This window comes from Brienomyrus brachyistius, chromosome 14, assembly GCF_023856365.1.
Source record: "Brienomyrus brachyistius isolate T26 chromosome 14, BBRACH_0.4, whole genome shotgun sequence".
In the NCBI taxonomy this organism is placed as follows: domain Eukaryota; kingdom Metazoa; phylum Chordata; class Actinopteri; order Osteoglossiformes; family Mormyridae; genus Brienomyrus; species Brienomyrus brachyistius.
In genome coordinates, this window is record NC_064546.1 from 4,680,859 (window position 1) to 4,692,875 (window position 12,017).

The 12,017-nt window shown below is 41.6% G+C and overlaps 10 non-coding genes across 10 annotated transcripts; all 10 read left to right on the plus strand.

The window, feature by feature from the left end:
• The first annotated feature begins 155 nt into the window (after positions 1-155).
• Positions 156-237, plus strand: trnas-cga (transfer RNA serine (anticodon CGA)). The gene has a single exon. It is a non-coding gene; the product is annotated as a tRNA-Ser (tRNA).
• Positions 238-1,236: 999 nt separating this feature from the next.
• On the plus strand, positions 1,237-1,318 carry trnas-uga (transfer RNA serine (anticodon UGA)). Its single transcript has one exon. It is a non-coding gene; the product is annotated as a tRNA-Ser (tRNA).
• A 1,269-nt stretch (positions 1,319-2,587) lies between these two features.
• trnas-cga (transfer RNA serine (anticodon CGA)) lies at positions 2,588-2,669 on the plus strand. The gene has a single exon. It is a non-coding gene; the product is annotated as a tRNA-Ser (tRNA).
• A 999-nt stretch (positions 2,670-3,668) lies between these two features.
• trnas-uga (transfer RNA serine (anticodon UGA)) lies at positions 3,669-3,750 on the plus strand. Its single transcript has one exon. It is a non-coding gene; the product is annotated as a tRNA-Ser (tRNA).
• Positions 3,751-5,019: 1,269 nt separating this feature from the next.
• Positions 5,020-5,101, plus strand: trnas-cga (transfer RNA serine (anticodon CGA)). Its single transcript has one exon. It is a non-coding gene; the product is annotated as a tRNA-Ser (tRNA).
• A 999-nt stretch (positions 5,102-6,100) lies between these two features.
• Positions 6,101-6,182, plus strand: trnas-uga (transfer RNA serine (anticodon UGA)). The gene has a single exon. It is a non-coding gene; the product is annotated as a tRNA-Ser (tRNA).
• Positions 6,183-7,451: 1,269 nt separating this feature from the next.
• On the plus strand, positions 7,452-7,533 carry trnas-uga (transfer RNA serine (anticodon UGA)). Its single transcript has one exon. It is a non-coding gene; the product is annotated as a tRNA-Ser (tRNA).
• Positions 7,534-8,532: 999 nt separating this feature from the next.
• trnas-uga (transfer RNA serine (anticodon UGA)) lies at positions 8,533-8,614 on the plus strand. The gene has a single exon. It is a non-coding gene; the product is annotated as a tRNA-Ser (tRNA).
• Positions 8,615-9,883: 1,269 nt separating this feature from the next.
• Positions 9,884-9,965, plus strand: trnas-cga (transfer RNA serine (anticodon CGA)). The gene has a single exon. It is a non-coding gene; the product is annotated as a tRNA-Ser (tRNA).
• Positions 9,966-10,964: 999 nt separating this feature from the next.
• On the plus strand, positions 10,965-11,046 carry trnas-uga (transfer RNA serine (anticodon UGA)). The gene has a single exon. It is a non-coding gene; the product is annotated as a tRNA-Ser (tRNA).
• Positions 11,047-12,017: the final 971 nt, after the last annotated feature.

The window sequence follows — 12,017 nt, forward strand, 5'->3', positions numbered from 1 at the left end:
ACATAGAAGGGCTCTGTTTGCATCTGCACTACATTTGCAGTTTTCTTACCAGGATATAAAAGCAGACAGAAGTAATTCCTAAATCTGTCAGTATGTCATTTACTGAACAAATCACATTGACACTCCATCCAAAAAGAAGGGAGGCATGACAGACAGCTGTGATGGCCGAGTGGTTAAGGCGTTGGACTCGAAATCCAATGGGGATTCCCCACGCAGGTTCAAACCCTGCTCGCAGCGTGTGTGTCCATTTTGGGGGCAGTGTTTGGGCTCTATCCCTTAAAATTGAAGGTCACTGGTTGAAATCGCATGCTTGGCAGAATGATTTCTACATTGAGACCATCAACAAACCCTTATTCCCCATTATTCAGGGACTGGCCAACCCTGCTTCTGCCATGAAAATAACTAAAGAAAGCCAGACTTTCCCAGAAAAGTCAGGCTCAGACTAGCACCATCTGTATGCCTTACGTCGTTCCACTAACGCAGTCCAGTTTTAACCAATAAAGGCTCATACAAGACAAACTTACATAGTCTCGTTTACTGCGCACACCAAAGATATTTAAGAAGCATAAATGAATGATAGATTGATCAGATGAGTTGGAAAGCGTGTAAAACGAGAGTGGTGTTTTTTTCTGTGGCAGAACAAGCACTGCTGATGGAGTTGTATGAAAAATAGAAAGATGTAATTGCTAAAAAAGGCAATACTGTGGCCATAAATACAGCCAGGGAGTTGGCTTGGCAATGAATTGCAGACAGACTAAATGCGTAAGTTACATAAATGTTGCAAGCACTTAGTGCAGTGGCATGGTGGTACGGTGGTTTACGCTGTCGCCTTAAGCCGTGAAAGTTTCTGGACTGATCCCCATAGCCAAGAGGGAGCCTTCTGGGTTGACTTCACGTGTCATTCTTACTGTATAATGCTATTCTGTGTGATTTGATCTCCGTAAAATACTTGTGAAATGTTCTGCACAAATAAGCGTATCTTGTCTTTTCTATTTTATTAATAAACTTTCAAAGTATACAGTGATTGAACAAACTATAGAAATATCTTCCTGTTCATCTTATTTTAAACCATTCTTTTAAAAGTTTCAGTCATTGCATTGTAGTACGAACTACAGTAGTCCCAACTAACTAACGTGGTTCAAACTACTGTGGTATGACGGTTTTGGCAAACAGTTCACTTCGGATGTTGGTTAGGTTGAACTATCATAGGCAGTGGCAATGACCTCCGGACAGACAGCTGTGATTGCCGAGTGGTTAAGGCGTTGGACTTGAAATCCAATGGGGATTCCCCACGCAGGTTCAAACCCTGCTCGCAGCGTGGTTGGGGCCGTGTGTGTCTCTTTTGGGGGTAGTGTCTGGTCCTGCATGTTAGGGCCTTGTCTCTTAAAATTTAAGGTCATTGGTTCAAATCCCACGGATGGCAGAATGATTTCTCCATTGAGTCCATCAGCAAACCCTTAATCCCCAATACTTCAAGAACTGGCCAACGCTGCTTCTGCCAAACAAACAAGTAAATAAGTTCCCTCAGGGTGTAGGACAAAGTGGGTTACTGCCGAGTTCTCTCTGCTATGGATAACAGCTTAGTTTGGAACGAGACATACTCATATGGAAATGAAGTCCTTATTTTAAAATGTATTCTTTCTACTTTGCCACACATCCCTATAATACTTAAACTTAGGTGCAACATTAGCATAGCCATAACTATGTTTTAAGCATTGTTTCAAGAACATTGAAATTCTTTTGCATCTCAGTCAATCCTAGTTTTCTCATGCAATTTTAATCAAGAACTCTAAACAGCAAGCTGTACAGCTGATAAACATGTTGTTTGTCATGAATTTGGACTTCTACTTTGAGTTCTTTTGACTTCAGTATTGATTTGCTTTGCTAACCAAGAGTAGGCTACAGGTAGTATAGAAGACTCTTGCCAATGTCAGTATGAAAGACTTCATAATGGTGTTTACGATTCCCCTGCTAACCTGTTGTACGCTTCCCAAAAACATAGTTACTAACAATGTTGCCAACTTACAGAACTGGAAATTTGCAGCTGAACAGTTACAACGAGACTATTTGGACAAAAGTATTGGGACACCTGGCCATGAAACTTACATGAACATTAAAGCAGCTATTGAGTCACCAGAACACTGGCATCTTTTATGCACTATGCTCCTCAGCAGTCGGCGACCCTGCTCTGTTACTTTACATGGTCTGCCGCTTTGTGGCTGAGTTGCTGGTGTGCCAAAACACTTCCGCTTTGGAATCACACCACTTACAATTGACCGTTGAATATCTAGTAGGGAAAACATTTCATGCACTTGCTTATTACAAAGGTGGCATGCTATGACAGGACCATGCTTGAATTCCCTGAGCTCTTCAGAATGACCCTTTTTTCACAAGGGTTTGTAAACCTGATTGCATGGCTGATGGAAAGATGGACATAGAAGGGCTCTGTTTGCATCTGCACTACATTTGCAGTTTTCTTACTAGGATATAAAAGCAGACAGAAGTAATTCCTAAATCTGTCAGTATGTCATTTACTGAACAAATCACATTGACACTCCATCCAAAAAGAAGGGAGGCATGACAGACAGCTGTGATGGCCGAGTGGTTAAGGCGTTGGACTCGAAATCCAATGGGGATTCCCCATGCAGGTTCAAACCCTGCTCGCAGCATGTGTGTCCATTTTGGGGGCAGTGTTTGGGCTCTATCCCTTAAAATTGAAGGTCACTGGTTGAAATCGCATGCTTGGCAGAATGATTTCTACATTGAGACCATCAACAAACCCTTATTCCCCATTATTCAGGGACTGGCCAACCCTGCTTCTACCATGAAAATAACTAAAGAAAGCCAGACTTTCCCAGAAAAGTCAGGCTCAGACTAGCACCATCTCTATGCCTTACGTCGTTCCACTAACGCAGTCCAGTTTTAACCAATAAAGGCTCATACAAGACAGACTTACGTAGTCTCATTTACTGCGCACACCAAAGATATTTAAGAAGCATAAATGAATGATAGATTGATCAGATGAGTTGGAAAGCGTGTAAAACGAGAGTGGTGTTTTTTTCTGTGGCAGAACAAACACTGCTGATGGAGCTGTATGAAAAATAGAAAGATGTAATTGCTAAAAAAGGCAATACTGTGGCCATAAATACAGCCAGGGAGTTGGCTTGGCAATGAATTGCAGACAGACTAAATGCGTAAGTTACATAAATGTTGCAAGCACTTAGTGCAGTGGCATGGTGGTACGGTGGTTTACGCTGTCGCCTTAAGCCGTGAAAGTTTCTGGACTGATCCCCATAGCCAAGAGGGAGCCTTCTGGGTTGACTTCACGTGTCATTCTTACTGTATAATGCTATTCTGTGTGATTTGATCTCCGTAAAATACTTGTGAAATGTTCTGCACAAATAAGCGTATCTTGTCTTTTCTATTTTATCAATAAACTTTCAAAGTATACAGTGATTGAACAAACTATAGAAATATCTACCTGTTCATCTTATTTTAAACCATTCTTTTAAAAGTTTCAGTCATTGCATTGTAGTACGAACTACAGTAGTCCCAACTAACTAACGTGGTTCAAACTACTGTGGTATGACGGTTTTGAGAAACAGTTCACTTCGGATGTTGGTTAGGTTGAACTACCATAGGCAGTGGCAATGACCTCGGGGCAGACAGCTGTGATGGCCGAGTGGTTAAGGCGTTGGACTTGAAATCCAATGGGGATTCCCCACGCAGGTTCAAACCCTGCTCGCAGCGTGGTTGGGGCCGTGTGTGTCTCTTTTGGGGGTAGTGTCTGGTCCTGCATGTTAGGGCCTTGTCTCTTAAAATTTAAGGTCATTGGTTCAAATCCCACGGATGGCAGAATGATTTCTCCATTGAGTCCATCAGCAAACCCTTAATCCCCAATACTTCAAGAACTGGCCAACGCTGCTTCTGCCAAACAAACAAGTAAATAAGTTCCCTCAGGGTGTAGGACAAAGTGGGTTACTGCCGAGTTCTCTCTGCTATGGATAACAGCTTAGTTTGGAACGAGACATACTCATATGGAAATGAAGTCCTTATTTTAAAATGTATTCTTTCTACTTTGCCACACATCCCTATAATACTTAAACTTAGGTGCAACATTAGCATAGCCATAACTATGTTTTAAGCATTGTTTCAAGAACATTGAAATTCTTTTGCATCTCAGTCAATCCTAGTTTTCTCATGCAATTTTAATCAAGAACTCTAAACAGCAAGCTGTACAGCTGATAAACATGTTGTTTGTCATGAATTTGGACTTCTACTTTGAGTTCTTTTGACTTCAGTATTGATTTGCTTTGCTAACCAAGAGTAGGCTACAGGTAGTATAGAAGACTCTTGCCAATGTCAGTATGAAAGACTTCATAATGGTGTTTACGATTCCCCTGCTAACCTGTTGTACGCTTCCCAAAAACATAGTTACTAACAATGTTGCCAACTTACAGAACTGGAAATTTGCAGCTGAACAGTTACAACGAGACTATTTGGACAAAAGTATTGGGACACCTGGCCATGAAACTTACATGAACATTAAAGCAGCTATTGAGTCACCAGAACACTGGCATCTTTTATGCACTATGCTCCTCAGCAGTCGGCGACCCTGCTCTGTTACTTTACATGGTCTGCCGCTTTGTGGCTGAGTTGCTGGTGTGCCAAAACACTTCCGCTTTGGAATCACACCACTTACAATTGACCGTTGAATATCTAGTAGGGAAAACATTTCATGCACTTGCTTATTACAAAGGTGGCATGCTATGACAGGACCATGCTTGAATTCCCTGAGCTCTTCAGAATGACCCTTTTTTCACAAGGGTTTGTAAACCTGATTGCATGGCTGATGGAAAGATGGACATAGAAGGGCTCTGTTTGCATCTGCACTACATTTGCAGTTTTCTTACTAGGATATAAAAGCAGACAGAAGTAATTCCTAAATCTGTCAGTATGTCATTTACTGAACAAATCACATTGACACTCCATCCAAAAAGAAGGGAGGCATGACAGACAGCTGTGATGGCCGAGTGGTTAAGGCGTTGGACTCGAAATCCAATGGGGATTCCCCATGCAGGTTCAAACCCTGCTCGCAGCATGTGTGTCCATTTTGGGGGCAGTGTTTGGGCTCTATCCCTTAAAATTGAAGGTCACTGGTTGAAATCGCATGCTTGGCAGAATGATTTCTACATTGAGACCATCAACAAACCCTTATTCCCCATTATTCAGGGACTGGCCAACCCTGCTTCTACCATGAAAATAACTAAAGAAAGCCAGACTTTCCCAGAAAAGTCAGGCTCAGACTAGCACCATCTCTATGCCTTACGTCGTTCCACTAACGCAGTCCAGTTTTAACCAATAAAGGCTCATACAAGACAGACTTACGTAGTCTCATTTACTGCGCACACCAAAGATATTTAAGAAGCATAAATGAATGATAGATTGATCAGATGAGTTGGAAAGCGTGTAAAACGAGAGTGGTGTTTTTTTCTGTGGCAGAACAAACACTGCTGATGGAGCTGTATGAAAAATAGAAAGATGTAATTGCTAAAAAAGGCAATACTGTGGCCATAAATACAGCCAGGGAGTTGGCTTGGCAATGAATTGCAGACAGACTAAATGCGTAAGTTACATAAATGTTGCAAGCACTTAGTGCAGTGGCATGGTGGTACGGTGGTTTACGCTGTCGCCTTAAGCCGTGAAAGTTTCTGGACTGATCCCCATAGCCAAGAGGGAGCCTTCTGGGTTGACTTCACGTGTCATTCTTACTGTATAATGCTATTCTGTGTGATTTGATCTCCGTAAAATACTTGTGAAATGTTCTGCACAAATAAGCGTATCTTGTCTTTTCTATTTTATCAATAAACTTTCAAAGTATACAGTGATTGAACAAACTATAGAAATATCTACCTGTTCATCTTATTTTAAACCATTCTTTTAAAAGTTTCAGTCATTGCATTGTAGTACGAACTACAGTAGTCCCAACTAACTAACGTGGTTCAAACTACTGTGGTATGACGGTTTTGAGAAACAGTTCACTTCGGATGTTGGTTAGGTTGAACTACCATAGGCAGTGGCAATGACCTCGGGGCAGACAGCTGTGATGGCCGAGTGGTTAAGGCGTTGGACTTGAAATCCAATGGGGATTCCCCACGCAGGTTCAAACCCTGCTCGCAGCGTGGTTGGGGCCATGTGTGTCTCTTTTGGGGGCAGTGTCTGGTCTTGCATGTTAGGGCCTTGTCTCTTAAAATTGAAGGTCATTGGTTCAAATCCCACGGATGGCAGAATGATTTCTCCATTGAGTCCATCAGCAAACCCTTAATCCCCAATACTTCTGGAAATGGCCAACGCTGCTTTTGCCAAACAAACAAGTATATAAGTTCCCTCAGGGTGTAGGACAAAGTGGGTTACTGCCGAGTTCTCTCTGCTATGGATAACAGCTTAGTTTGGAACGAGACATACTCATATGGAAATGAAGTCCTTATTTTAAAATGTATTCTTTCTACTTTGCCACACATCCCTATAATACTTAAACTTAGGTGCAACATTAGCATAGCCATAACTATGTTTTTAGCATTGTTTCAAGAACATTGAAATTCTTTTGAATCTCAGTCAATCCTAGTTTTTTCATGCAATTTTAATCAAGAACTCTAAACAGCAAGCTGTACAGCTGATAAACATGTTGTTTGTAATGAATTTGGACTTCTACTTTGAGTTCTTTTGACTTCAGTATTGATTTGCTTTGCTAACCAAGAGTAGGCTACAGGTAGTATAGAAGACTCTTGCCAATGTCAGTATGAAAGACTAAATAATGGTGTTTACGATTCCCCTGCTAACCTGTTGTACGCTTCCCAAAAACATAGTTACTAACAATGTTGCCAACTTACAGAACTGGAAATTTGCAACTGAACAGTTACAACGAGACTATTTGGACAAAAGTATTGGGACACCTGGCCATGAAACTTACATGAACATTACAGCAGCTATTGAGTCACCAGAGCACTGGCATCTTTTATGCACTATGCTCCTCAGCAGTCGGCGACCCTGCTCTGTTACTTTACATGGTCTGCCGCTTTGTGGCTGAGTTGCTGGTGTGCCAAAACACTTCCGCTTTGGAATCACACCACTTACAATTGACCGTTGAATATCTAGTAGGGAAAACATTTCATGCACTTGCTTATTACAAAGGTGGCATGCTATGACAGGACCATGCTTGAATTCCCTGAGCTCTTCAGAATGACCCTTTTTTCACAAGGGTTTGTAAACCTGATTGCATGGCTGATGGAAAGATGGACATAGAAGGGCTCTGTTTGCATCTGCACTACATTTGCAGTTTTCTTACCAGGATATAAAAGCAGACAGAAGTAATTCCTAAATCTGTCAGTATGTCATTTACTGAACAAATCACATTGACACTCCATCCAAAAAGAAGGGAGTCATGACAGACAGCTGTGATGGCCGAGTGGTTAAGGCGTTGGACTTGAAATCCAATGGGGATTCCCCACGCAGGTTCAAACCCTGCTCGCAGCGTGCGTGTCCATTTTGGGGGCAGTGTTTGGGCTCTATCCCTTAAAATTGAAGGTCACTGGTTGAAATCGCATGCTTGGCAGAATGATTTCTACATTGAGACCATCAACAAACCCTTATTCCCCATTATTCAGGGACTGGCCAACCCTGCTTCTGCCATGAAAATAACTAAAGAAAGCCAGACTTTCCCAGAAAAGTCAGGCTCAGACTAGCACCATCTGTATGCCTTACGTCGTTCCACTAACGCAGTCCAGTTTTAACCAATAAAGGCTCATACAAGACAAACTTACATAGTCTCGTTTACTGCGCACACCAAAGATATTTAAGAAGCATAAATGAATGATAGATTGATCAGATGAGTTGGAAAGCGTGTAAAACGAGAGTGGTGTTTTTTTCTGTGGCAGAACAAACACTGCTGATGGAGCTGTATGAAAAATAGAAAGATGTAATTGCTAAAAAAGGCAATACTGTGGCCATAAATACAGCCAGGGAGTTGGCTTGGCAATGAATTGCAGACAGACTAAATGCGTAAGTTACATAAATGTTGCAAGCACTTAGTGCAGTGGCATGGTGGTACGGTGGTTTACGCTGTCGCCTTAAGCCGTGAAAGTTTCTGGATTGATCCCCATAGCCAAGAGGGAGCCTTCTGGGTTGACTTCACGTGTCATTCTTACTGTATAATGCTATTCTGTGTGATTTGATCTCCGTAAAATACTTGTGAAATGTTCTGCACAAATAAGCGTATCTTGTCTTTTCTATTTTATCAATAAACTTTCAAAGTATACAGTGATTGAACAAACTATAGAAATATCTACCTGTTCATCTTATTTTAAACCATTCTTTTAAAAGTTTCAGTCATTGCATTGTAGTACGAACTACAGTAGTCCCAACTAACTAACGTGGTTCAAACTACTGTGGTATGACGGTTTTGAGAAACAGTTCACTTCGGATGTTGGTTAGGTTGAACTACCATAGGCAGTGGCAATGACCTCGGGGCAGACAGCTGTGATGGCCGAGTGGTTAAGGCGTTGGACTTGAAATCCAATGGGGATTCCCCACGCAGGTTCAAACCCTGCTCGCAGCGTGGTTGGGGCCATGTGTGTCTCTTTTGGGGGCAGTGTCTGGTCTTGCATGTTAGGGCCTTGTCTCTTAAAATTGAAGGTCATTGGTTCAAATCCCACGGATGGCAGAATGATTTCTCCATTGAGTCCATCAGCAAACCCTTAATCCCCAATACTTCTGGAAATGGCCAACGCTGCTTTTGCCAAACAAACAAGTATATAAGTTCCCTCAGGGTGTAGGAGAAAGTGGGTTACTGCCGAGTTCTCTCTGCTATGGATAACAGCTTAGTTTGGAACGAGACATACTCATATGGAAATGAAGTCCTTATTTTAAAATGTATTCTTTCTACTTTGCCACACATCCCTATAATACTTAAACTTAGGTGCAACATTAGCATAGCCATAACTATGTTTTTAGCATTGTTTCAAGAACATTGAAATTCTTTTGAATCTCAGTCAATCCTAGTTTTTTCATGCAATTTTAATCAAGAACTCTAAACAGCAAGCTGTACAGCTGATAAACATGTTGTTTGTAATGAATTTGGACTTCTACTTTGAGTTCTTTTGACTTCAGTATTGATTTGCTTTGCTAACCAAGAGTAGGCTACAGGTAGTATAGAAGACTCTTGCCAATGTCAGTATGAAAGACTAAATAATGGTGTTTACGATTCCCCTGCTAACCTGTTGTACGCTTCCCAAAAACATAGTTACTAACAATGTTGCCAACTTACAGAACTGGAAATTTGCAACTGAACAGTTACAACGAGACTATTTGGACAAAAGTATTGGGACACCTGGCCATGAAACTTACATGAACATTACAGCAGCTATTGAGTCACCAGAGCACTGGCATCTTTTATGCACTATGCTCCTCAGCAGTCGGCGACCCTGCTCTGTTACTTTACATGGTCTGCCGCTTTGTGGCTGAGTTGCTGGTGTGCCAAAACACTTCCGCTTTGGAATCACACCACTTACAATTGACCGTTGAATATCTAGTAGGGAAAACATTTCATGCACTTGCTTATTACAAAGGTGGCATGCTATGACAGGACCATGCTTGAATTCCCTGAGCTCTTCAGAATGACCCTTTTTTCACAAGGGTTTGTAAACCTGATTGCATGGCTGATGGAAAGATGGACATAGAAGGGCTCTGTTTGCATCTGCACTACATTTGCAGTTTTCTTACCAGGATATAAAAGCAGACAGAAGTAATTCCTAAATCTGTCAGTATGTCAGTTACTGAACAAATCACATTGCCATTCCATCCAAAAAGAAGGGAGGCATGACAGACAGCTGTGATGGCCGAGTGGTTAAGGCGTTGGACTCGAAATCCAATGGGGATTCCCCACGCAGGTTCAAACCCTGCTCGCAGCGTGCGTGTCCATTTTGGGGGCAGTGTTTGGGCTCTATCCCTTAAAATTGAAGGTCACTGGTTGAAATCGCATGCTTGGCAGAATGATTTCTACATTGAGACCATCAACAAACCCTTATTCCCCATTATTCAGGGACTGGCCAACCCTGCTTCTGCCATGAAAATAACTAAAGAAAGCCAGACTTTCCCAGAAAAGTCAGGCTCAGACTAGCACCATCTGTATGCCTTACGTCGTTCCACTAACGCAGTCCAGTTTTAACCAATAAAGGCTCATACAAGACAAACTTACATAGTCTCGTTTACTGCGCACACCAAAGATATTTAAGAAGCATAAATGAATGATAGATTGATCAGATGAGTTGGAAAGCGTGTAAAACGAGAGTGGTGTTTTTTTCTGTGGCAGAACAAACACTGCTGATGGAGCTGTATGAAAAATAGAAAGATGTAATTGCTAAAAAAGGCAATACTGTGGCCATAAATACAGCCAGGGAGTTGGCTTGGCAATGAATTGCAGACAGACTAAATGCGTAAGTTACATAAATGTTGCAAGCACTTAGTGCAGTGGCATGGTGGTACGGTGGTTTACGCTGTCGCCTTAAGCCGTGAAAGTTTCTGGACTGATCCCCATAGCCAAGAGGGAGCCTTCTGGGTTGACTTCACGTGTCATTCTTACTGTATAATGCTATTCTGTGTGATTTGATCTCCGTAAAATACTTGTGAAATGTTCTGCACAAATAAGCGTATCTTGTCTTTTCTATTTTATCAATAAACTTTCAAAGTATACAGTGATTGAACAAACTATAGAAATATCTACCTGTTCATCTTATTTTAAACCATTCTTTTAAAAGTTTCAGTCATTGCATTGTAGTACGAACTACAGTAGTCCCAACTAACTAACGTGGTTCAAACTACTGTGGTATGACGGTTTTGAGAAACAGTTCACTTCGGATGTTGGTTAGGTTGAACTACCATAGGCAGTGGCAATGACCTCGGGGCAGACAGCTGTGATGGCCGAGTGGTTAAGGCGTTGGACTTGAAATCCAATGGGGATTCCCCACGCAGGTTCAAACCCTGCTCGCAGCGTGGTTGGGGCCATGTGTGTCTCTTTTGGGGGCAGTGTCTGGTCTTGCATGTTAGGGCCTTGTCTCTTAAAATTGAAGGTCATTGGTTCAAATCCCACGGATGGCAGAATGATTTCTCCATTGAGTCCATCAGCAAACCCTTAATCCCCAATACTTCTGGAAATGGCCAACGCTGCTTTTGCCAAACAAACAAGTATATAAGTTCCCTCAGGGTGTAGGACAAAGTGGGTTACTGCCGAGTTCTCTCTGCTATGGATAACAGCTTAGTTTGGAACGAGACATACTCATATGGAAATGAAGTCCTTATTTTAAAATGTATTCTTTCTACTTTGCCACACATCCCTATAATACTTAAACTTAGGTGCAACATTAGCATAGCCATAACTATGTTTTTAGCATTGTTTCAAGAACATTGAAATTCTTTTGAATCTCAGTCAATCCTAGTTTTTTCATGCAATTTTAATCAAGAACTCTAAACAGCAAGCTGTACAGCTGATAAACATGTTGTTTGTAATGAATTTGGACTTCTACTTTGAGTTCTTTTGACTTCAGTATTGATTTGCTTTGCTAACCAAGAGTAGGCTACAGGTAGTATAGAAGACTCTTGCCAATGTCAGTATGAAAGACTAAATAATGGTGTTTACGATTCCCCTGCTAACCTGTTGTACGCTTCCCAAAAACATAGTTACTAACAATGTTGCCAACTTACAGAACTGGAAATTTGCAACTGAACAGTTACAACGAGACTATTTGGACAAAAGTATTGGGACACCTGGCCATGAAACTTACATGAACATTACAGCAGCTATTGAGTCACCAGAGCACTGGCATCTTTTATGCACTATGCTCCTCAGCAGTCGGCGACCCTGCTCTGTTACTTTACATGGTCTGCCGCTTTGTGGCTGAGTTGCTGGTGTGCCAAAACACTTCCGCTTTGGAATCACACCACTTACAATTGACCGTTGAATATCT